Here is a 23,544-nt window from a genome sequence, read left to right as displayed (position 1 = left end):
GAAAAAAAAAAAAAAGGGTTGGGGCCTGTTTTATCTGAGATCAATCACTCCGCGGTGGCTTCTCGCCTCGCATAGGCGAAGATCTCGGACAGAGATGGCCGCGACTTCTGTCGAAGCCTGCAATTTTCTCGGGGCGCGTTCAGGGTTTAAAGCGAGCTTCGCCTCCGAGCTATGGGCGCCATCGAAAATGCGCGCGCGTTACAAGCAGCGAGGGCATAAGGGCTATAGGAGAAGAAATTCTTCGACGCTTTACGCCTCGTTGCGAGGGCCTTTAAGTGCAAGTGGCCCAAATATTCCGGTCGACTAGGCTAAAGCGCTTAGTCTCTAATTACGAGACGTCGGAGTCCGCCGAGAATGCCAAACAGCGAATGTATCTCGCGATCTTGCATTCTGAAATATACTGCGCTGAGTCACAGTGTTATCTAACTGGCAGTAGCATTTCTTAGACGCATGAAATGCGTAAAGGTGTCAACTGTAGCTTGTAAGGCAACCGTAAAAGCCGATGCGCATACGTGTCAGCGTTGACAGAGCTTAAGAAAAACAAAAGGCCTTAATTTTGCCTTAACGCACCGCTGTGGCTCGGCGACCGAGTACTATAGGTCGCTCGTTCGACTCCCAGATATGGTGGCATTCCGATCCTAAAGTACAATGCGAGAAGTCGGGCTTGTGTATGTGTGCCTGGTATTAGAGCGCCATAAGTAGCGCGTGGTTTATTTGACTGGGTGGTCGAATAAATCTTCATTGACTTAGTTTGCGTACAGACACAAAATAGTGAAGCATTCTCGATGGCGCATAACATAGATCAGGAGTTGCTTTCAGACATGAAATGCTGATTGCATATAATCGGCGATCGGCGTTCGTCATGCCAGTCCAACTTAACCCCGAGGATGAAATTGCTATTAATCTGTACTTGTCATACACGGAAAGTTTTCGCGTTCATTCCCTCCTACAAGCTTTCGTTAACATTTGTCAATGTTGCGGAACCACAAGTGCTAAATAACAAAGCGAAACTATAGTTTTAAAACTGATACTAAAATATAGACACAAAATTAGTGCACCTCTTACCTCTCTGTTGCAGTTGCGAACTTCATAGCACAGTGCAAAAAAATACAAAATAAAATACAATCTTGTTGAGCATTTTAGCTTCCCGGCTTCGTATGAGAATTAGTTCACGCGAACAGTCTAAAGTTTCCGTTACGAGAAACAAGGCGAACCCCTGTTTCTACGAAAGCGTAACCTACACCATGCAATCATGCAGGTCAAGCCACGCGTCTCGCTAAAGACGGTACGAGAAGGGTTGCGCAAGCCGAATTCCGGCAATGCTCGTCCACACAAGCCGTAATGGTCTTCTCTCGCTGCAGAACAAGGCGGAAGTGCTTGCGTCGTCGCCCGTGCGTCTGGAAGCAGACACGTCTGGTGCGGGAAGGGGAGGGGGGTGGTATTGGACCGGCGCCCCCACCCACAGCCCTCTGGCAAAGACGACCGCACCTCGAAAAAAAAATATGAAGAAACAAACAGAGAAACAAGAGGAAGCGTTCGTCCTACGTTCCCCCCATTTTTCTTTTTTCCGTATCGCACCCATCGGCGAGCCCGCGTGTGCCCCCCCGCCGATCAGGCGAAGGAGGGCCGGTCTCGGGAGTGGTGCCGCAGAGGCCGAGCCCGATCCTCTCTAATACGCTCGCGTTTTTACTCGGCTCGCCAACGCGGCGCTGATACATCATAGTGTGCTTGCGTACACGGCATTAATTCGATCTCGGGCCCGCTCTTGTTTCTCTTTTCTTCGCTATCTTATGCCTAAACAGCGGAGGAGGTAGGCCACACGTGGTAATTAGCGAGTCAACGAAATTAGTGTGCGCACACGATGCCTCGGTCCCTCCCCCCCCCCCCCCCCCCCCCCACTCCTTCCCGTGCCGAACTGTGCCTTATATTTCTTCGGAGTCCCTACGGGCTCGCGCACGGACCGTCTCGCCCACCGGCGGCCGCCTTATCGCCTGTGTCCACAAACAATCACTCGGCCTTTTATAGGGACCGTGGCGTTCCTATAGGCGAAACGGCGCTGCCGGGGTGGTGCGGTCTCGTAACACGAAGAAACCGGGGTGGCGTATAATTCATTTCCAACCATCAAGGAGCTAATGCCGCACCGGCTGCTTGATCCGCATATGTGCGGTGTTCTTTGGATCTTCTTCTTTGCCGATACACTCCGTGGCACTGAAAAATCTTAGGCGTAAGCTATATGGCCGGCGCGCCCTGAACTTCGGCTTGCGTGCATCGTTTGTGTTTTCGTTTGCCGAATACTTAGCGTTCGTCGGGTGACCTCGGCGGAGTCTCTCCTTTGAGCGTTCTTCCATAAGCAAACAAACAAAAATATGCGGCAATTATTTTTGAGATAAAGATCACGCGTGCGCGATGCAACGTGCACGTGACCAGCAGGACTGGCGAATCCCGGCGATCACACGAGCTCGAGGGGCAAGGCTTGCTTTTCTCACCAAAACCGCCACTTCCCTTCTACACATGCATTGCACCTGTATGCTTTGTTCACAAAATCGAAGAGCAGCATTACAAGTGTCTGTTCCGAAGCGCATCCTTCATTGCTTCTCGGCAAAGTCTTTGAATTGGGTGCGCAGGCGTTCCCCTCGAAAGTCTGCACGTCGCCAGAGGTGTTGTCTCCGAATCCCGGAGAGGAATGTCTTCCAGAATTCGTCCGCGTAGTGTGCACGTTGGAGTCACATTATCCGTGCGTTGACATTGCGACAAAAAGGGGGTGTGTGACACACGCGAGCGTCCACTGGGCAACGGACACACATGGGCCGTTTATTAGGGAGGAGGCGCATGTGTCCCGGTGAGATTTTTCTTTTCTTTCTTTGCATTCCTTATTCATAATTTGACCGTTCGTTTTGGTCTAGTCGCTTCCTACACAGAGCAAAGTGGTGTCCCTCCCGCGTCCGTATAACTGCCGTAAACGGTCCCAGATTACATAGTGCCGTAGGACGCGTAAGATTACTGCAGGAAGGAACGTGTATATTAAATATCCAGCTGCTAATTGGCATCCTGAAAGGTGTTTTTAAGTGTTAAATTGCAGGCAGAAAGTGCTGCGTATGACGTGCAAATTATGATGCGATGTTTTATAGGAAAGAAAAAAAAAAGAACGGGGTGTACACCGGGGATGGCCCCTTCGATGCCGCGCCGTGTGCGTCTAAATGCAACATCGCGAGGCTTCTGCGCTGTGTAAATGGCACGTGTTCTGACTGGCTTGAACCGCATAGATTTCAGACAACTCCTTATGGTTCCAACGGTCATTTTTGTTACTAACGCTTACACACGTATACGCTTGCTCTCAGGCCAGTATATATAGTTGCCGCGCATATCTTGCAAATGCAACATACCGAGATCGATTACCCGAAGTGTGTCACAAATAGTAGACAATGATGAATTAACCGGACGAGGTTTTCGTCCTACAAAAAAAAAAAAGAGTGCCCGCATGTAAGCCCTCTCGTTATTCCGAGCCGACGTAACCTGACAAAATAACGATTTCTTCTGCCTGCAACGCTGGTATAATGGCAAGTTTTTTGGTGCTCGGTATATTCAGGCATTCATTACGACAGACCTTCATGAATACTGCAGGTTGAACGAATGCGTTTACAAAGAAAGCAAATTTCTAGTCTACGTTGTGTGCTTTTGTGCCTTCGTACTACACGTATGCATATTCACACGCTGCATGAAATAGCGACAAGCGTCTGCTACATCCATGTGCTACGCGTTTATGCATGCATGCAGCATAACTGAAAGGCCACCTTGCACTCCTTATGGTGGCGGTTATCTGTCCCCCTTAGCAGCGCGCCATTTCGGCATAATGTGTCGCACGAACGAAGTCGGGAATACCAGGTGCGACAAAAAATTAGGGGCGTCGAGCATATGATTAAATGAGTTCCGGCAGCGTTAATATCGCGAGCACGCTTGTCGCTACCGCGAATCTCTTGCGCCTTGCAAACGCCGGCGCACTCTAGCTTATGAGATCAAAAGGACTAGAGGTATAATGAACATGCGCTAGTGATAACTCCACGTGCACTTATGTTCGATCTGCTATTCGCTGGTTGCCGCGAAGGAGCCCGAATAGAACCGCGTCGTTTTGTATTTGTGCTCGGCGCTGCTGTTGCCTAAGTTACCACTCTTGACCATGCCGCATGTATCGCGACGCGAGTACTGTGGAATTGAATTGCATTTCATTGGGTTACCGTTTATACCGGCATAACTAAACTTCAACGAGCGGCCGAACCGGTGAAACGTGCACACGTACATGAAAAATAATACAACACTCCTACGTACAACATTAAAGTTAGAAACTTAGAAACTTATTACTAAAGCTCCCAGCGAGAATATCGTCTGCGGCATGGCTTGATGAAGAGCTTGAAAGGTCAATTTTATTTAGAAGGGTGATGGTTTGGCATAGTTGGTTTTCCATTTTAGATTGTGTGGTACAGCGCGAAGCAGGGACAAGGGACGCAAGAAAAACTAGGACAAGCGCTTAACCCGGGGACGACGAGGAGAGGCGCTTGTCCTCGTTTTTCTTGCGTTCCTTGTCCCTGCTTCGCGCTGCACCACGCAATCTAAAATGTGAATTTTATGTGCTGTAGACCCTGAGCTGAAGTTCAATGTTTATGAGAAGATGCCGCGAAGTTCGGAAACGTTGTTTCACCGCTTTCGCATTGGTGTGGCACGCACAAAACACTTTATAAGTTTCATCATGCACGCTGCACGTCCTGTTCTTGTGGAGTGGCGGGCGAGGACACAGCCCACGTGCAGCTGAACTGCCGCCCATTAAACGTCTTGCAAAGGCAGCAGATGCGCTTTGAACTTGGGGGTTTGGGTAATCATTCATCGTTTCTTAGTACAATTGGACCATGGTCAGTCAGTGACGTACGCTTAAATAAAAGCCTTCAGTGCCGTAAAATACTGTTTTACGAGTACGGACATGTGCGCGACATAATATGGACGATTTTGAGCGGTGACTCCACTTCGTTGTTATGTTTCGTTAGTTTATATTTCTTTAGTTCTTGTAAGTGCGAGTGTCTGTGCGTCATGAAGTATTATTTTAACATTTTGATTATTATTACTTCTTTGTTTTTTATTTAAACCAAAATTACTTTTAGCATATAATTGAAATAAAATAGTGGGAGTGACGTAACGCTTCTAAATTCTCGAATTAAACCCCATTTAATCTGTACCTACCTACTTAGACACTAAAAACCAACAATAACTTTCCGCAGGGTCTCTTTCGTGTGTCTCAACGCTGGATCAGCGTGGCCTACTCGTAGAACTTCTTTTTTTCCTGTTTTTGGTGGAAACCTCAAATCTTATAACCAGTTCCTTGCGCGGAAACACTATGACCTTGATGATATTTTCTTCTGGCGCTTCACCAAACTATATCAGATAGATAAAGAGTATCGACCGCGAAAGGTAGGAAGGATTACTATATAATGTTCTCAAGAACAGGAACCGAATTCGCAACGCTTTTCATTCGTAAGCGTTATTTGCCATTCGCTGAGAGCTTTTCCTTATAATGCGGCCTGTGTTAGGATTGGTTGGAATTTACTCTTACGGATGATTCTAGCGTAAGAGGTTTTTGCTAAGTGCAAGCCGAGAAATCGCAGTTGGCTGGCTTACAGATGGAGGAAAGGTAGACAGAAAGATAGAGAAAGGAGGACAGTGGAGGGAAGCACAGCAGACATGCACGGGCATAAAAGCAAAGATGGTGACCAGTGCCAAAAATTGATATGGCCTTTCTTGCAGAAATTTGATATGGCCCTTTTTGCAGTAATCTATAAAAAGATCTGGGCTCGTATTCATAAAAAAAAATATTTGCTTTAGGATTGTTCGTGAGGGCAAATGCTTGCCAATTTCGATGCTGGACAGATTATACTAGCTGAAGGAGGCCGGCCATTAGCAAACAGCACTTACGAACGAAAAGCCTAGCGAATTCGGCCCCTCATCTCTTGTTACAGTTTTCCGGCCATGTCCGCGTTAATGACCTTACGCAAAATAAATCAAAAAAGAAATAAATGAATAAAAAGACAGGAAGAAAGAGGGGGATAAGTATTCGATATTCAGTCAAGTGGCTTATGCTGCTATATCCCTAAACACATTCGCAAGCCTTAGAGGAAATGACCGCATCGGGTGGAAAATGCTACTCGTCATTGATTTTGTAACATAACGATGTAATCGAATGATTATCAGACTCTTCTCTGCCATTCGGCTTTGAGCCAGCAATACCTGAGAGAAAGGTGTCAGAAGTTTGGCGCGAAGCATCACTACAGTCTTTCGAGAAATACGCGAGGAAAGATTCTCGCAAATACGCGTTAATTACGCCTTCAAGTTCACGCGTGCGCGTCGCCTGAACCTGAACGGCTCTCTTTCTCTCGCTTACGCAGAAGCTAACATCAACTGCCACCACGCCTTCGTGACGACACGCCATCACGTATTGAACATATATACGACCTCACGCTCAAAGGTACTAGGAAATCTCACGGTGCAAAAATAATTCACGTGCTTGAATACCTTTGCCCATTGAAAATAAAAGAGCTGACATGCTCTGCACGATCATGCTCCAGATCTCGCGGACGTATCCTACTTTTCAGTATGCTAACGACGCATAAATGCCAGAAAGGTGTTCTTTTCTTCTTTTGTCCTTTCTTTGTTTTCCTTGTTTTTTTTCTTCACGATAGACCGATGATCTTGCTTATCGTTGCCCATAAAGGCTAACTGAAACGCCATCTCTCAAAGACGCCCCCCCTCCCAAAAAAATAAAAATAAAATAAAGTCTTTCGGCGTACATGGTCACCGCTTAATCGCAGTGTTTAGCAGCGACGCGTTGCCACCGATTCCGCGATCCTCTCGAAGTCGTTCGTGCGAGATGCCGTCCCAAATCGGTCCGCGGGCGGGCGGGCGCGGTTTTAGGGCTAACTCGACGCCGCCGTCAAGATGGAGCAGCGTGTGCTGCGGGTGGGCGCGGGCGCTGTGAAGGAGTGGCGTCGGAGCGCCAGTGCACATCGCTGACGAAAAGGGGGGGAACAGCCGAGCGCCCTTATTAGCGAAAGAGTCGGACGCGTTGTTTGTCCGTTGCGTCAGGCCGGGGGAAGACGCATCGAGAGCGCGAAAAGGCACGCGTTAGCGGAAACGCCAGCTGGCGGGTGTCCCTGTCCGGCGCCGCTGTGTTTTGCCGAGATGCGCCGCGCTGTCAGACCACCCTGCGCGCAGCGCGTTTCCCAGGCGCGCTTATAAATACCTATGAGACCGTTTTGCTTTATTTCGATGCTCTCATTCTTTTTCTTTTTTTTGCTCCAGCACAACCGCTAAAGGACTCTTGGGGAATCCACGCAGGAGGACGTGCGCTGCTAACGTTTAACGTGGGAGCATCTCGCCCGCTCGGAGCGAGGTGGATTTCATCTGGAGTGCGGTCGACGCTATTATAAGGGTAGCGCACCCTGCGCTCGTCATATCGCCGCCATATTGACGGAACCTGTTCTTCGTGTTTCCTTTCTTGCTCGTACATTTCAAATCTGGGCGTGATTTATGCTTCGTGGCCAGCAGGCATTACTCAAGCACCGCCTCGTGGAACGTAAACCGGCAGATACACGCCAGCTTGATGGAACAGACGTTTAGCGAGCTTCGGCCACCGTTCTCCTAGCTGCAAAACAATCTCGGATCTTAAAACGGCTCCGTTCCGAACTGAGTGGGGCCAGGGGGCTCCAACCAAACGCAGCAATATAACCCGGCTGCATCGCTTTCCCTTCTTTTTTTCTTCTGCAAGTTTGAGTGCGGGGGCTTTTCATGTCTAAGATTTAGTCACAAAAGCATTGCGTGCCACTTAAGCAATGCGAGGGCAACGCGAAAGCCAGGACGAACATGGAGCGGGACCAACGATATATTCAACCGCGAGCAGAACTTGCTTCACGCGCATGCAAACTCAACTTTTTTTTCTTTTTTTCTTTTTTTTTCTTAGCTACGCTCTCTTAAACGCGTGTGTTTCTTTACCCAGATGTGTTCAGGCTGATCCAAGTGACAGTGTCTGGCATTGCGGACGTTGGCGAAGGAAACTACGCTCTTCTCAGCTGGACTGAACTCAGTAAGGACATGCATTTACATATGTAGATATGTAGATATATCTACAACTTGGACGCTGAGTAGAGAGATACGAGAGGAAGGACGGCAGTGTTAATAAGAGCAAATGTCCGCTTAGCTACGCAAGGGCTCGTAGAACGGAGTAAAATTAAACTTGAGGAGGAAGAAGAGAGAGAGAGAGAGGAAAGGGAAAGGCAGGGAGGTTCAACAGTGGGGACATCCGGTTTGCTACCCTACGCTGGGGAGGGAAGGGAAGGGGAGGTAAACTGATAACAAACTAGAGATAGCAGATAACTATTGGCAAAAAGGAGCTGTTCGCGAGCGCACACACGCGCGGTGACGCGCCTGGTCACAACGAAGGCCCGGATGTGACTGCTTATTACTTCTCTTTTTCTTTTCTATAACCGCTAAAGACGACTTGTTTGCGCGAGCACACGACAGTCAGAGAAGTGTGAGAAACTGTTGTTTCTGGTAACAGCGCGAGATTTCAACGTATAGCGTGATTTTCCTACTGCTATATGCCTGCCACATCTGACATTTCTATTGTGACATTCTGCGTTATCTTCTACACTGCTCTTTCTCCGATCGAATAGTTCCCATTCGTGAGATGACTATTTTTCGACCTAATATTGCTTTTGAGATGCGTGCAGCAATATGGATTAGCAATAATCGCCCAGCAGCAAGTTCGTTTGCATTGTTTTTGAAACATTTATTCCGCTTTCTTCTTCGTAAGCTTCGTGGCAGGAAGTTACACCTTAGTACAGCATTGCCTCTTCCTTGCTTTGCCGAAACTAACTTCCTTTTGCTTCTAAAATCAATCTTCTCTATCGTCATCCGCAACTCTCAATGAGGTTTACAGTTGCGATTCGCAGTTCTTCCGCGTTGGACGAAATCCTGAGGGACAATGCCTTCGAAAATGTCGCGTTCAATATCACGATCAAATTTTAACTCGGAAGCACGGAACTTAGCCGCTTGCCTGTTCCGTGGGAACCTGCGTCATATACAAACCGCAGACATTTTACGTTGTCCCTGCAAAGGAATGGCCGACACCACAGCCTATGACCACTACGGTGAAGAAGAAACCATCAGCCGCATTCTGTGCCAGTGTCCGCAGTGATATCGTGCACAGGGACTCTCACTTACTGCCGTGCTCAACAAGTTCGACAGCTCAACAAATACCCCAACGTAGACGTGAATCTAGACTATCCTATCAGAAAACTTCTAAAGCATTGTTGTGCTTTTTTTGTGATCTACAGGACCTAGTGAACGCATTTAGCTCTTGCTTTTTTTTTCTCCTCCTGTTTTCTTTCTATCCCCCTCCTGTCCTCCTCCCTGTGCAGGGTAGCAAATCGGAGATTTGCTTCTGGTTAACCTGTCTATTTCTGGTCTCTGTCTCTCTCTTGCATTGTTCCGTTGCAGTTTCAATTCCCTGTCATCTTGTTGCGCGCCGTTGTGAGCAAAAGAACGACAGCAACGCTGACACAAGTCGGCTCGAGTGCGCGGCCGATTAGCCGTGGCGAACCCCGGTCCACAGTCCCTTTCGGGACCGTCCCGGCAGCCGCCAACTCTGCATCGTCGTCCTCGCAGTACATACACACAAGCTCTCCGCGAGCCAACCTCGCGTATATACCTGTCGCATACTCCCACTGCATTCTATCCGTCCCCTCTTCCTCTCGGTGCTCCGCGCTCCTCTTATTCTGGGGGCCTCCCAGGCGTTTCCGGGCAACACAAACAACGCGCGCATTCGGGCGTCGCGGCAGAGGCAGGGCAGCGATCTCGTAGCTGCGCGGCTGCGGAGGCGGGCGCCACACACGAACGCGCCGTTTGTCCACGACGCGCGCATGCCGGCCTCTCCCGCTGCCTTCTGCTCGAGCGCCAGGAAAACAGCAGCAGCAGCAGCAGCGTCCCGTTCGCTAACTTTAGGTTTCTGAGAGACGGAGAGATGCTTTCTTTCGGGCCGCCTCGCCCCGCGGCGTTTGCAGTAATGTAGCGCGGCTGTTGTTAATATCGCGCTTCTGGTCGTATTTTTGTTGCCTCGCTCGCCGAGAGTCTTCGCTGCGTCTTGTGGCTCGCTGCTGCTGCTGCTGCTGCCGTCTCCTTGCTGCCACGTAAAAGCGAGGGCCACAGTCTTGGATGGAGCAGGCGCGCGTATACCTGACGAGGTCCCTGCGCGCGCCGTGCTTTTTGGCGGGGCGCCCGAATCGGCCCGATTTGGGTGGGCCGCCCTCGCGCGCGCGATTACTTTCTCGAGGTCTGATGTGCCTCTGTGTTTCTCCTCCTTGATGGCGAAGACGATGCTGTTCTTCGCTTTTACCTGTTGAGTAAATGCACATTCTTCGCCGCCTAAGCCATGCCGCACGCTTTAGACCGCGACCACACGTTTCTGACACCTGACACCCATAGTCTCACGAGCAGAACAGCGTGGCCAGGTAGCGAAGGCACGCAGATACATTTTTTGGCATGGCTGGGGAGAACGGCGCCTGGAAAGGTGTATAGTGCGGGTGCATGACTCGGGCGTACGTACGGTTGTAATTTTAGTGTACAGAAGTGTAGGAGTTGGACTTACAGTGCGATGAAAGAAGCGAAAGCATACGTCTTTGGTATTTCATCTAAATACTTCCACATAGCGGTATACAATGTCGGGGGTACTGAGAAATGGCGCTCTAGTTTTGCACTCTTGAAGGTTGTAGCATTCTAGCCGAGGCGGTCAAAGAAAATTTAGATTGCGAAAGATGGAGAGCAGCGTTATCGTGCCCTCATGAAAATTGCAGCATTAAGTGTCTATAACGAGCGAAATTTCACGTAAGTACGCATTTCTCTGATGAGAACCACACAATAAGCGCGGTCAACCTGGGAGCGGGAAGAAGCCTTATAACTTTGGCTATAGTTAAGTAACAACGGACTAATTCATGATCAAATGGGCATGTCAGAACGTGCTAACACGACCACATGTCCTTGAATAGCGATTCACGAACGCTATAGTGTGATTGCTCGATGAGGCTTGCCCAAGGCGTTCGGTTAGAGCATCAGGTGTGCATAAACTTCGCTGAAGCACACTGCATGCGGCTCTGGCACACAGCAAATGCCAACGACGCTGCTTTTCGTAAGCAAGACATCTTGCGTACATGCTGACACAGGTGCCTCAGTGGGGGCCTAATCGCATGTACAATCATTCCACAAATCGGCGAGAAAAGATAGACAGGGACGTGTTGCGATAGCTGCGTATTGAAGCACGGCCATGCGTATTGTGCTCTACTGGAGCATTTTTCTTCGTCCTTTTTTTTTTCTTTCTTTTCGGGCGTCAACGTTTAGCAGACACTGCAGTCAGCTTTGAGGTGACGTGTTCATTGTGCCTGTTTTGCTTGTATGTGTTCGTTTCCAAAGTTCATTCTTGCTACAAGGTCGGGTGTTACGCCTGCAACTATGCAGCCAAATTTCTCCATCCTTCTCCTCTTTCCATCCCTTTTTCCGCTTTCCCAGTGCAGAGTAGCCTATCGGGCTGAGCCTACTTAACCTCCCTGCCTTTCGCATGTGACTTATCTCTCTCTCTCTCGCTCTGTTTCTCAGGCACCGTTTATTTACTGCATTCTACAGTAAAAGAAGGAGCTACGACTCAACGAACAAATCATTTTAAGAAAAAGCAAACACACACACACACACACACACACACACACACACACACACACACACACACACACACACACACACACACACACACACACATATATATATATATATATATATATATATATATATATATATATATATATATATATATATATATATATGTATATAATGTAGTATCCCAAACAGCTGTTCATCTCGTACACGTGTCGTTATGTGCCAAGAACTCGAAAGCAGCTTTTTGCTGACCTTGACTTGCTTAGTAGTGCTTGACAGCTCTTGTTAGCAGGTATGTGCTACAGCATAAGATCACTACATCAGCTCTACAGCATAAAAAGATATCTGCGACAAAGCAAGGACAGCAGAGTAGCTTCACACCAGATTCGTTGTTTCGACCTTGAGCTAGCAGTAAGCATTCATTGAAGATGCGCACGTCGATCGTTTTCAATTATAGTTGAACTTGTGCGTAAGATGTGCCGCTTATGTTAAGTAGATTTGCCGCAGCTGCAACGCAGCCGTGAAACGATGTCGCAGCTTGGAGGCTAGAACTTCACCGCAGTAAGTGAAGAACTGGCAGGAAAGAACAGGTACCGGAAGCTCAACGCCTGCACAGTCGTGTCGACAGCCTCGGGGCGAGCACTTGGAGCGTTCCTTCTCTGGAAGGCTTCCTTTGTTTTACTGGCAAGTTCTTGCCCGCGCAAGCGCGCATCTGCTCTGGACGTCGCGCCCCCATATGTGGTGCGGCGGCAGACGCACAGAGGTCGTCCGGGGGGCAACAGGTCTACGCCGGGTACAGTTCGTTCACTCGTCCGCACCGCCAGCGGCGCGTATACATACACGATTCCATGGCAGCCCGCCCCCTCTGTTCCCGCCGTCGGCCCCGTTCATATGCATAGAGACGTCGCCTAAGGCCGCGGTCGTATTTCATCTCGCAGACGACTGGCTGGACTCGACATGGATTGGCTTGCATCGACTCCGCTTCCCAGATTGGCTCCCGGCAGCGTGGCACCTCGTTGCCGCAAGCGGTGACGCAGGTGATGCGGTGAGAGAGAGAGGCATAGAAGAGAAGACGCGTATCACACGTTTCATACGCGTGTTCTTTCTCGTTTTCGTTTCTATGTGTGTACGACTATTCATTGGCCCAGGGCCTTGTCTCCATTGAATCCCGCTGTCTCTCCGCGCTGCACAGAGCTTGAGAATGAGTCGTTGATGGTTAAGGTACTGCCCTTGATTGGGTGGCGTAGTTTCGAAATGCGGGCTGCCTGAGGGCCATTCTTCCCAACAACCTTCGCGGAAACATTCACCTGCAGGAGACATTGCAGATCAAAGTGTGGAATTGGCCTATCGGTGTGATGGTGCCGCGATAAGCAAGGTAAACGCCATACATCGAGGTTTGGGAAGGTGGTGTCACCTCCTTATCGACAGAGCCTCTACTGCCGCACTGCTCTGAATCTTCGCTCATTTCGCAAGATATTGGCCTGGCGCACTTCCAGGACAAGAATATATCCGGGTTATCTACCCGCATTGCTTATAGCTGCCACTTTCTGCCCGTTTATCCGGATTTACGTAAGTTATCGAGTACCATTAGGCGATGGGGATTACGAATTAAGTAGAGCTGATTTCCGCCACTGTTTTTTCTTCGTTCTTTCTATCTCGCTGTCTCTTCCGGGGCTTCTGCGCACAGTAGTGAGGAACGCAAGAGAAGAAACAAAAAACCCTCAGGTTGAGCTTCCCCTTTCTCTCCCTCCCTCCGTTATTGTTCAGCAAGCTCTTCACGGAGCGCCTCCGCCTCGGTGACAAATCCGGAGCTGTCGCTGTCTCGGCTTGGCGCTCTTAAGAGGGTCCTATCATCGTGATCAGCACTTCCTGCAGGCGCGACGCCCGCTAATCGATTCGCAGATACTACTCCGGCGTGGTCACGCAACTGTTCGATTGATCGTCGTCTCGCGGCGGCCGCGCTGTCCGGTCGCACGTATAGCATACCGCGAAGTACACAGGACGCGCAGCGGAAGCAGGCAGCAGGGCGATAAACGGGAGCGCATACACACTCGAACAGAGCACCTCGTAGACGCACCATCGTGCAGAGGCAAATAAGCAAGAAAACGAAGAGGAGAGAAGAATTACCTAAGGCCAACCGCAAGTGGATGTGCCTGCCGCGGGGGAGCTCTGGACGAGGAGGAGGAGAGAGGAGTGCATTTTTCTTCCGGTGAATGACTTTGCACGGCCTCCCTCGGCCACACCTGCCTCTTTACGCTCGCACCTCCCTCGCTTCGCGTTGTGTACGCGATGCGGCGGCGGCCTCCATCTCTCCGGGCAGGCGAGCGAGCGAGCGGGCACCGCTGCCGCTGCGGACTTGTCGTTTCGTCATCCCTTATACGCTCCGCGCGCCGTCCCAACTATTTTACGCCTTTGTTTCTTCTCTTCCACGCGGCAGCAGCATCGTCGTCGTCGTCGTCGCCGACGGAGCGCGTGTTTATGTGCACTCCCGCGGGAGGAGACGTCAGGCCTTGTCTCAGCGCTGCTCGGCTTGCCAAAGACCCCTCAATGAAAACGGGTTCGGCGGAGGCCCGCCGCCGCCGCTCTAAACTGATGGACGACTTTGCGCCGTCGCTTCGCGTTCGACTCGCTCGCCCTCTGTTCTTCGTCCTTCTCGAAGCGTCGTCGCCGCCGCCGTCGTCTCCTGCGTGCCGCCTCGACCTCCCTCCCCCTTCCGTTCTTGATGGTTGTATTCTCCTTCCGTGTGTGCCTCGCTTCTTTTGCCCGCTTTCTCGCGCCTCGAGTTCTCGTCGCTGGCAGTAGAGTTTGCTCTTTTTGTTCCTTCGCCCCGGCCTACCTTATTTGCTTGTTTCCGCCCTCCAACTCTTGCTCTGCATATAGCTTTCCGCCCCTGTCCAGATAGAGAGAGGTCCTCGGTCGGTCGCCCGAGGTTGCGTCTGCGGCTTCTTTTCGTTTCTTTCGATTCGCGGTTGCGGTCGCAGAGGTGTACCGCCGCTGCAGTCATCGGAAATGAAGCGACGGCCTGCCCCACCTCACCCGGCGCGCATTTGCGTGAAGGAGAGAGGCGGTCGGTGGCTGGCGCGACGCCTGGAACGCGCTCACACGCTGTGCTTTTGATGCCCGCGAGTGACTTTTCTTGCGCGCGCTCTCGAGAACAGTGCGAGCGATCGGGAGGGGAAGATTGCCAGAGGAGAGAGTACAAATTCGCGAACGGGAGGGACCCGTCGCGACTATTGACGCGCGTTTTGTGCTCGGGGAGCGAACCTGTCGCGCGTGCCTTTTTTCTCAGCCTCGCGCAGCCGCATTAATCCCTCATTCTCCAAGGCTTCGTCCGTTTTGTTGCTGGCTGCGAAAGATTGGATTTTTTTTTTTCCATCCGCCATTTAGTATCGGGTCTGACCGGGATGATAAATGTAGACCCGCGCTGTGACGTTGCGGAGGTCATGCTACCTCTAGTACACATGCGCGTTGGTGTGATAGAACGCCAGAACGTTTTGGCCGGACGGCTCACAATTTCTGGTTTGATTGCTCCTTCTATATGCCGTTCGAGTTCGGGGGTGTTCCCGAATAGTCCTAAGAAATGATTGCCAAGGTAGCATATGCGGCTGTTGGCGGGCGTTTTTAACAGCAGTTGCCAGGCCTTCTTATCGCGCCGAATTGTAAATTTCGCGAGGGGCCAGCTGACAAGGACTGGTTCAACCAGAAACCCTGCCTGGTTGTCGACACTTGAAAGTAATCGCGGAACACCAGTGAGTCGATAAAGGTGTGTTGAGTGCTTATGTCAAACAGATGTTACTAGCCACTCTCAAACATAAATTGACTTCGAAATATTTCATCTGGTGTTGCTGTAAAGCGGTGGTCTCGCTGTCGCTTTCTTTTCTTTGGTTTGTTTCTCCGGAAGGATCTGCGATTAAACCTTTAGAGTGAGGTCCCCTATCGGCTGCTTCCCGCTACTGAAAGTGCATTAAAACAGCGTTTACTGTGGAATAATGGTTGCCAGCAGTGCTAGCGAGCAGAATGCAGTCTGTGTTCTTAAAGGAGATTGCGATACATGCATTACGGTTACGTCTCGCAGAGAAAGTCTCGGACCGCTCCTCGCCAGTGGGCGCGGGGCTAAATCGGTAGGCTCGGACGACGGCCAAACAACGGCGATAAGGCATCTCAAAGCGCCAGGTTTCTTCGAATCGCTCTTTAGAATGCATCTGGTGCGCATGCATTACAGGTGCGGTTTCCTGGGCAGCTAAGCTAGCCCCCACAGTGACGCCAGAACACGCAGATTTCAGTCGTATAATAGCGGTGGGAATGTATGCTTGTAGGTTGTACGGCAAACGTGTCGGCACATACACGAACAACTGTTTCCAAACGCTCGTGCGTTGGTTCGTGCCAGAAAGCGTTTCCTGTGGCACTAATAGACGCTTTTCTCCCTTCTCTCTCTTTCTGGCTTTCCCCTCCCTCCACTTCATGAATTTATTTATTTTTACTGTGGCAGCATGTTATAGCTCGAAACTGGGTTATGTGTGCTCGTGTGCTTAAATTTATGTTTACGTTAACAGAACCCCCGGTTGTCAACATTAATCCGAAGTTCCCCTTACTATACAGCTTGCTTCATTATCATGCCGCGGTTTTTGGCTCATAAAACCAGAGACTTTAATTTAATTTAGCTGGCGAAGACGATATTGTGCGCATCGCAAATAATAAGCTGTCTTTGAGAGGACGGCGTCGTTACTTGAGGGGGCAAGCAAGTATGATGGCAGTGACTTGCGGAGACAGCCTGCTGTTGTCGCAGTAATTGAGTTGACAGCCGGGAGAATCGCGGAAGTGTGCTCAAGTTTGTAATCAGGATCAGTAAATGTACCCGCTGTTTCACTACAGCTAAAGCAGGCGTACGTTTCATAGATCAAGTCTAAAGAAATATAGCCTCAGCTGTGTACCTTTATTTATTATGTTTACCCATTTTATGCTTCTACATCGTCTGCCAGCGCTTATCTATATTTCATGTTGGTGGTGCCGGTTGGTTGAGTGCACCCAGCTGTGATTCTATTTTTTTAACTGCGGCAACGACTTAAGTCCTATAGGAGTGTGTTTGTCTATAACGAAGCCAAAAGACGGGGAATGCGGGAGATGGAAATTCAAGACGATGAGCAAAACGTGAACAAGGTGAATGCAGGAGCCAACGTTTCGACAACTGGACTTGTCTTCTTCAAGGCCTTGAAGGCCTTGAAGAAGACAAGTCCAGTTGTCGAAACGTTGGCTCCTGCATTCACCTTGTTCACATTTTGCTATAACGAAGGCAGTAATTTAACATCACGCTTATTTCGCCAGGTTTGAGCGGTCGTTATGCGCGAATGAAGAAAGATACGGAAATAAGATTTAAAATGCTGCGAGTCGAACATCTGACAAAATGAGCTACGGTGTTTCGAGGACGCGAGACAATCATAAGTGCCGTAATTACATGCCCAATATGAGGTAATTTAATGTCGGGTGATGACGTAGGTCGTGTAAAACCTATGAGAGAATCTAAACCGAGCTTATTGAGAGCACCGCCAACATTGGAGTGTAAATAAAGCCCGCACATAAGCAGTGAAAAAAGCTGGTCGAGTAAAAAAAAACTTTCTCAAGTTAACTGTTTATCACTGTAAACGACCAACATTGAGAGGGCTAAGTACATCGCCGCTTATTATTTTTAAAGCGAAGCTTCCTTTGCGACCCTTCCTGGACTTTGCTGACCATGGATGCCGGAGGCTCACACTTTAAAAAAAAGTAGTTACTTGTCCGATGCTGTTATCGAACCTCAGCCCCCTAGCAAAGCAGTTCGATGCGCTAACCATTAGGCCACGATATTCTTGTTTTCTCGTGGTACTTACTTCAGGCACCAAATGGGCTTTGCGGGAAACCTAAACAGATAAACGAGCGAAGAAGTCTCTTCCAATTGCATGGTGACGAAAACGCCGTATACGAAGAATACCTTAGAGTTCATACTCATTCTTGAAATGAGCTCTCAGATCATGGCCAAGAAACACAACGTATAATGGTGGTAATAATGGGCACCTTCCCATTACAGAATGCCAATCTCGGCGAAATTCGATCTGTTCATATCGAATCTTTCAGTTGGACGATCATTTGCATGAAATCAGTTGATGCAAATATAGGTTCGGTGTTTCGATTCCAACATGTGTGTCTTCTACAGGTTATGCATTCCAGTGAGCAGAAATGTATCAAAGGGTGTATCACAACTAGTTGACCCCCTCCCCCCCCCCCCCCCCCATAACTTGATGACCCTAAGGAAATTGCAAATGCGCGGTGAAAACGTTAAATATACGATCTGGTACATAGGAGTTCTTGTAATCATAAAAAGATAGTTGTTGCCAAAGGCGTGCTCGTAGCTCTCAGCTATGCCGAAAATTTAAGGCTGTTGCGGTACAGAAATTTAAGCGTAACGCTAAAGGAGAGAGATATAAAAGAAAGCAAAGGTAGGAAAGACAGAGAAGTTATAGCCAGTGTAAGTACCGGCTGGCTACCCTATGCTGAGGAATGAGTTAAAGGGAATAAACGCTGATAGAAGAAACAAATAAAAAGTAAGGTGGTAAATATTCACGGTTGGTTGAAAAGAACTTGGAGGACGCTTAAGCTTCGCTTTTAAGAGTGGAACGCGATAGCATTCCAAGATTCGCACGCTTCCCGGCAATCGCACCTTACGTAACCGTAATTTTTACCGGAAAACGCTGGCGGCGAGCTCTATGCACGAAGCCGAGCTTTCTGTTAGAAACACGGCCTCTTGCGTGGGCCATACCGGAGGTATAGTGCACAGCCGCGTCAAAAAAATTGCGTCATTTTTCAGGTTTCTGTTATTGTTTCGCACTTTCAATATTTAAATCTGAGCAGATATAACATAAAAGGCATGCGCTGTCGGTGTTTTGTTTATTGACATTTGCTTGTGGGCACGTCATTCTCAAACTTCCGGGGAATAAGTTTCTCGAGAGTGTAAAACAAGGTATGAGCAACTTTAGCGCTAGAACAGTGTGGCATCGCGCATGTCATATAGCAAGGCGTGGCATATATGTGTACCTAAACAATAAAGACAAAAAAAAATACATATACCTAAACATAACGTGTCTCTGTCACATCATCATTGTACATAACCATTGTATACACTGTATATACGAACATCATTTTATACATGTGACAGTTAGTTTATGTGTAACTGTGCTTTTCCGTGGGTCTATGTGGTTATATGTTAATGAGTGAGGACTGGGACACTACTTTGAGAACGTAACGTGTATACAATGCTTCGTTTCTTGTACACGTTATCGTCTTGAAGGAATTGTGCCGTCATTGTGACTCGTGTTCGTATCGTCTCTTGTTGACATAAACTTTTTCTAAACACACAATGCTTCGTACTTTGTGGATGTTATCGTCCTGGTGGAATTGTCCCGTCATCGTGACTCAGTGTTCGTATCGTCTTTTGTTTAAATAAACTTTTTCTAAGCACGGACATTTTCGGTCACGGACAACGACTCCGCCGACGCCGGCGCCTGATTTTCTGCGACACGGGGCCCTTAACGCTATCGCATTAATATTAGGCCGCAATAGCATGTATATAGGCTTCGATTGTGCCAACGCCAACTGGATGTTTGAGATGAACGTCGCCTGTGTCACTTTGCGCATCACGGTTGCGCGAGAGCGCGTACTTGCGTCAGTTTCTCTTACGTCACAGAGGCAGGAATTAAAACGAGCAAGTTTATACCACTAATCAATTAACTAACCGCTTCGCGAAAGCTTCGCTTCGCGGGTGCCGCGTTGGATCTTCATAAATTTTCTTTCAATAGGCAACCTTGCACACTCGACAGAGCTGCCCTCCACGACATTGTCTCCCCATTTTTATTCATTGAAGTACTTAAAGGCGAACTAAAGCGAAACAACAAATCAGTTTAGACTAATAAAGCATTGTTTGAGAAAACTGCAGGCAGTCATTTCAAAATATTAGTTTGATTATTAGATTAGAAAATGAAGTTCGAAGTATCAATATTCAAATTTCGCACCGAAACCTCGACGCCGGTACGTCAGTGTGACGTTAGCGATTCCAAAGTATGTTTTCGCATTTGGGCCGCGTTGGCTGAGTAAAGGTTCCCGAAACATACCATGTTTAACATTTGGTTCTTTTGGAACACAATGTAGTCAATCTGTACCGCTATATAATTAAGTAGGCCCTAGAAGATGCCATCAAAATCTATGACGTCACAGCGACCAGGTTCGGGAACTTCAAGGAGGCGTCGCCACCCGTATTTCGTTCTCGCGCTTTTTCTGGCTTACCAAGCGTCTTATCGTAGTAAGAGTGGTGTTTTTGGTGACCTAGCGAGGTAATCTACTGACGCAGAAGAAATTATTTTTCTCTTTAGTGTCCCTTTATTATAGTTACCCTTAACATTACAAAGACGAACCTGCAGCTCACAATCTATTCGCACAAATACAAGAACCACCCGGCATAATTCTTATTTTGTTGTTTTCCAAATAAAGATAGTTCTCTTTCTCTCATTATGCATAACAGCGCGTTCGCATTTAGTAAACTGCCTCTGTATTCTGAATGAATTACCCAAAATTTTCGCGATATTCTGAAACAGCAGCTACTGACTGCGTTCTTGGGTGACATTTAAGGGCGACTCTAAAATATGGATACGTATGTCACCGCAAGCAAACTGCAGCTACAGGAGACGGTAAAGGGTCACTTTAATGCAACCGCGGGGAGCAAGAACGTAACGCATGCCAATGAAATGGTTCATTTTGAAGAATATAATGATGCCTTTCGCGAGCGGCATGTGACAGGCCGTACGAACGTCATGCGAAATTGTAAAGCACACTGGAAGGTCCCTACAGAAGACGATGCCAGGTGGGTTGCAGTTAGCAATACTATTCGAAGGCTGATTTACGGCGCAGCCTCGTAGTGTCGCCTGCCACCTGTTTCAGCGCTTGGCACATCGCGGCAACTTCAATCTATAGTCTTCTTGAGAAGGCACTCGTGCTATAAACAAGAAAAAAATTCGTCACATTCGGGCAGCAATCAAATGGGAAGCGAGAGTCTAACAAAAAAAAATGTTCTCTTCCGGTTATGCGCCTCCTTAGCAAAGAGGTTTACAGAAAGTTACTGCGGCAATACACAGTTTAGGAAGTGCTTATCACGTTCATCTTATGATCGGCACTGGTGGGTTAACGAACTGCGCAGTCGAAGTAGACGTACGTACAAGATACGCGCCTGCAAAGAATCGGTTGATCAATGAACCTTTCTTCATTTTTGTCGTTGTTCATTATTGACACACGTTTGAGAAAGGTAATCACAGAAAGAAAGGAAAGAAGGAAGAAAAGAAGGAAGGAAAGAAGAACACTTTATTGCATGACGACTCTATGCCGAGTCGTCCCCGCTTGTGCAGGTGGCGCTGAGTGGTGGCGGATTGGCGACCGCAGGAAGAGCCGTTATACTACGGCTGGACAGCACACTGATCGTGAGTGGAACCGGCTTCTTTGCCTTGTTCTATGTCACTGGCTAAAACGTGCCGCTTCTCTAGTGACCTCTTCTGACGACAGCAGAAAAAGCTAACCTTACTATACCTCTATAACGCACAGAGAAGGAAGTACAAGTTTTATTCACTAATAGAAAACAGGAAAAAGTAAGCAGGATTTATTCTTCCTGCTTGCGCCAGCGAAAGGACGGGGGTGGCGGGAAGGTGGCAAAGTGGCTTTTAGTCCAGGACTCATGTCTGAGCAGCCTCCCGGACTGGCCACACCAATCTGCGAGTATACAAACCGTAGCTGAACAACAACAACAACATAAACTACAGCGACGACGTCGACAAGGACGACAACGACGACGACGGCCTAATATTTATTTTTCGTTCTCCGTCTCCTCATGCGGCGACATTTGTTTGTTTTACTAATGTGCGAACAGAACAACTCGCCTTAGTGCTGTCCATCATGTGCCTAGGTTTGAGGACGAATTATTCATCGCATTGAAGACGAAATGTAAAACACTGCCATTGTAACAGCATTGCTTTACTCTTATTCCGTTATCTTATTAAATGCATGTAGATAGCCGTTTAGGCGGCTCTTTTATCGTTCGTGTTTGCATTCTTCGCTATATTTAACGTGTCTTAGGTAAACAGCGAAGTGCGTCTGTTGACAAGCCATGTCTGCGACCTGAATGAAATGGAGTCTATATTTAACTACCCACAATTCTATAGTGAGAGAACCGAAGTGGTAAAGGTAGGGGGGAGGTTACCCAACGACGTGCCCGGTTGACTGCCCTGCACTTGGCGAGGGGGAACGGGGAAGAATAGATAAGGAGAGAAAAAGAAAAATGATAGAGTCAGCCATTCACAGAGTCAGTCGCAGAGTATCCTCCGCAGTCGCAAGCGTTCCAATGGCATAAAATGGCTTGTACTGGTCCCATCGTGGCAGTCTTCGCGGCGAAACACAGCCAGAGTGCAGAGTGCGGCGCAGCAGAAGTTGGCGGTGGTATGCGCGCGTATCTTGTGTGAAATCCAATTACAATGCCATTCACAGGCCTGTTGCAGGTTGTAGCCCGCATGCGATATTATTGCGACTATCGTAGGAAGCTGCGCCTCCAATGTGTGCGTAGCTCGCTAAAATGCGCTTGTCAAAGCTGGCTTCGCCGCAGTAGGCGCTAGCGTGAGGGGAAGCCGCCTTCGATGATCCGTCTTGTTTTACTGCAAAAATTTACACGCGTGAGCGTGCATGTATGTGTTTTTCGTACGTGGTTTCATTCAGCCAATCCACAGCTTGGAGATACAAGAAAGGTAGTTTGCGCTTCAGACTTTTGCTTTTTGTTAATCCTGTGCTTGAAACAAGACTGCCTTTATTCGTGAGCCGGCTTGAGCGTCGATGTTTTTTCCATCCCCTTATGTGAAAAGAATGCGGACACAACTCACAGGTCGCAACCATTGGTTGCTAGAACACCGGTCAAGGCTGCACTCAACAGAGGAAAAATACAGCTTTTGTTCGAATACTGTCGCAATAAATTTTGCTACATGTTTCTGTCGTTACATTCACCTGACTCTCCCTGGATCACCGTGCACCATTCTTCGCGTGCTCCGTAAGAGCAATATTCCATGTCACACAACTTCTTCCCAGATTTCAAAACATGTGCGCTTCTTCTGGTTTGTTTTCTCTCCCCATTCGTGAGCACTATAGCCGCGTCGCCGTGTTCGCCGTAGCGTACAGCGATATGCGGACCTACCTACATACCTACCTTCCTAGCTGAACCTGCCAGCGTTGCGTGTGTGGTGCCCGTTTTTCCGACCGTTTCTACCGCATTTTTATTCCTTTCCAAGTCGCTGCTATAAGTACCCCCCCCCCCCTTTTTTTTTTCTCCGCATTGCGCGAACGCTTGCACCGGCGCTCTTTTTTCTCTTCGCCCCGTGAACTTGGCCTCCGTTACCCATATTTATTCCCTTCATGCGTCACTGCTTTCCGTGTCGGGTCGCAGGCAACGACGCGCTGCTTGGCGGCGGCGGCGGCGGCAAGAAGAATGTGAACAACGGTGTCGCCCCCCCCCCCCCCTCCCACTTCTCCAGCGAAATAACGCGCGGTGAAGTAAACATAACCGTCCGGGGAAAGGGAGGCTTAACGCCTCGCGCTGCGTCTTGAAGACCACGGTCACCCCGCTTTCCCGCCGGCCTCTCCTCCTCCTTCTGGTCTCTCTCTCTCTCCGGCCGTGTACCTTAAAGAGGAAGGCGTGCAAATAAACAGCGACAGCAGGCGATGGGTGAAAGGAGGATACACAGGGGGGGGGGGGGGGGA

The 23,544-nt window shown here is 48.8% G+C and overlaps 1 protein-coding gene across 1 annotated transcript in view; it reads left to right on the top strand.

Annotated features, from left to right (window-relative positions):
• The window catches only part of LOC139056302 (zinc finger protein castor homolog 1-like), a 599,701-nt gene that overhangs the window by 126,613 nt on the left and 449,544 nt on the right, over nt 1-23,544 (top strand). The window lies entirely within an intron of this gene.

Source organism: Dermacentor albipictus, chromosome 2 (genome assembly GCF_038994185.2).
Source record: "Dermacentor albipictus isolate Rhodes 1998 colony chromosome 2, USDA_Dalb.pri_finalv2, whole genome shotgun sequence".
NCBI lineage: Eukaryota > Metazoa > Arthropoda > Arachnida > Ixodida > Ixodidae > Dermacentor > Dermacentor albipictus.
The sequence above is the reverse complement of the archived record's forward strand: the minus strand, read 5'-3'. Positions and strand labels throughout refer to the sequence as shown.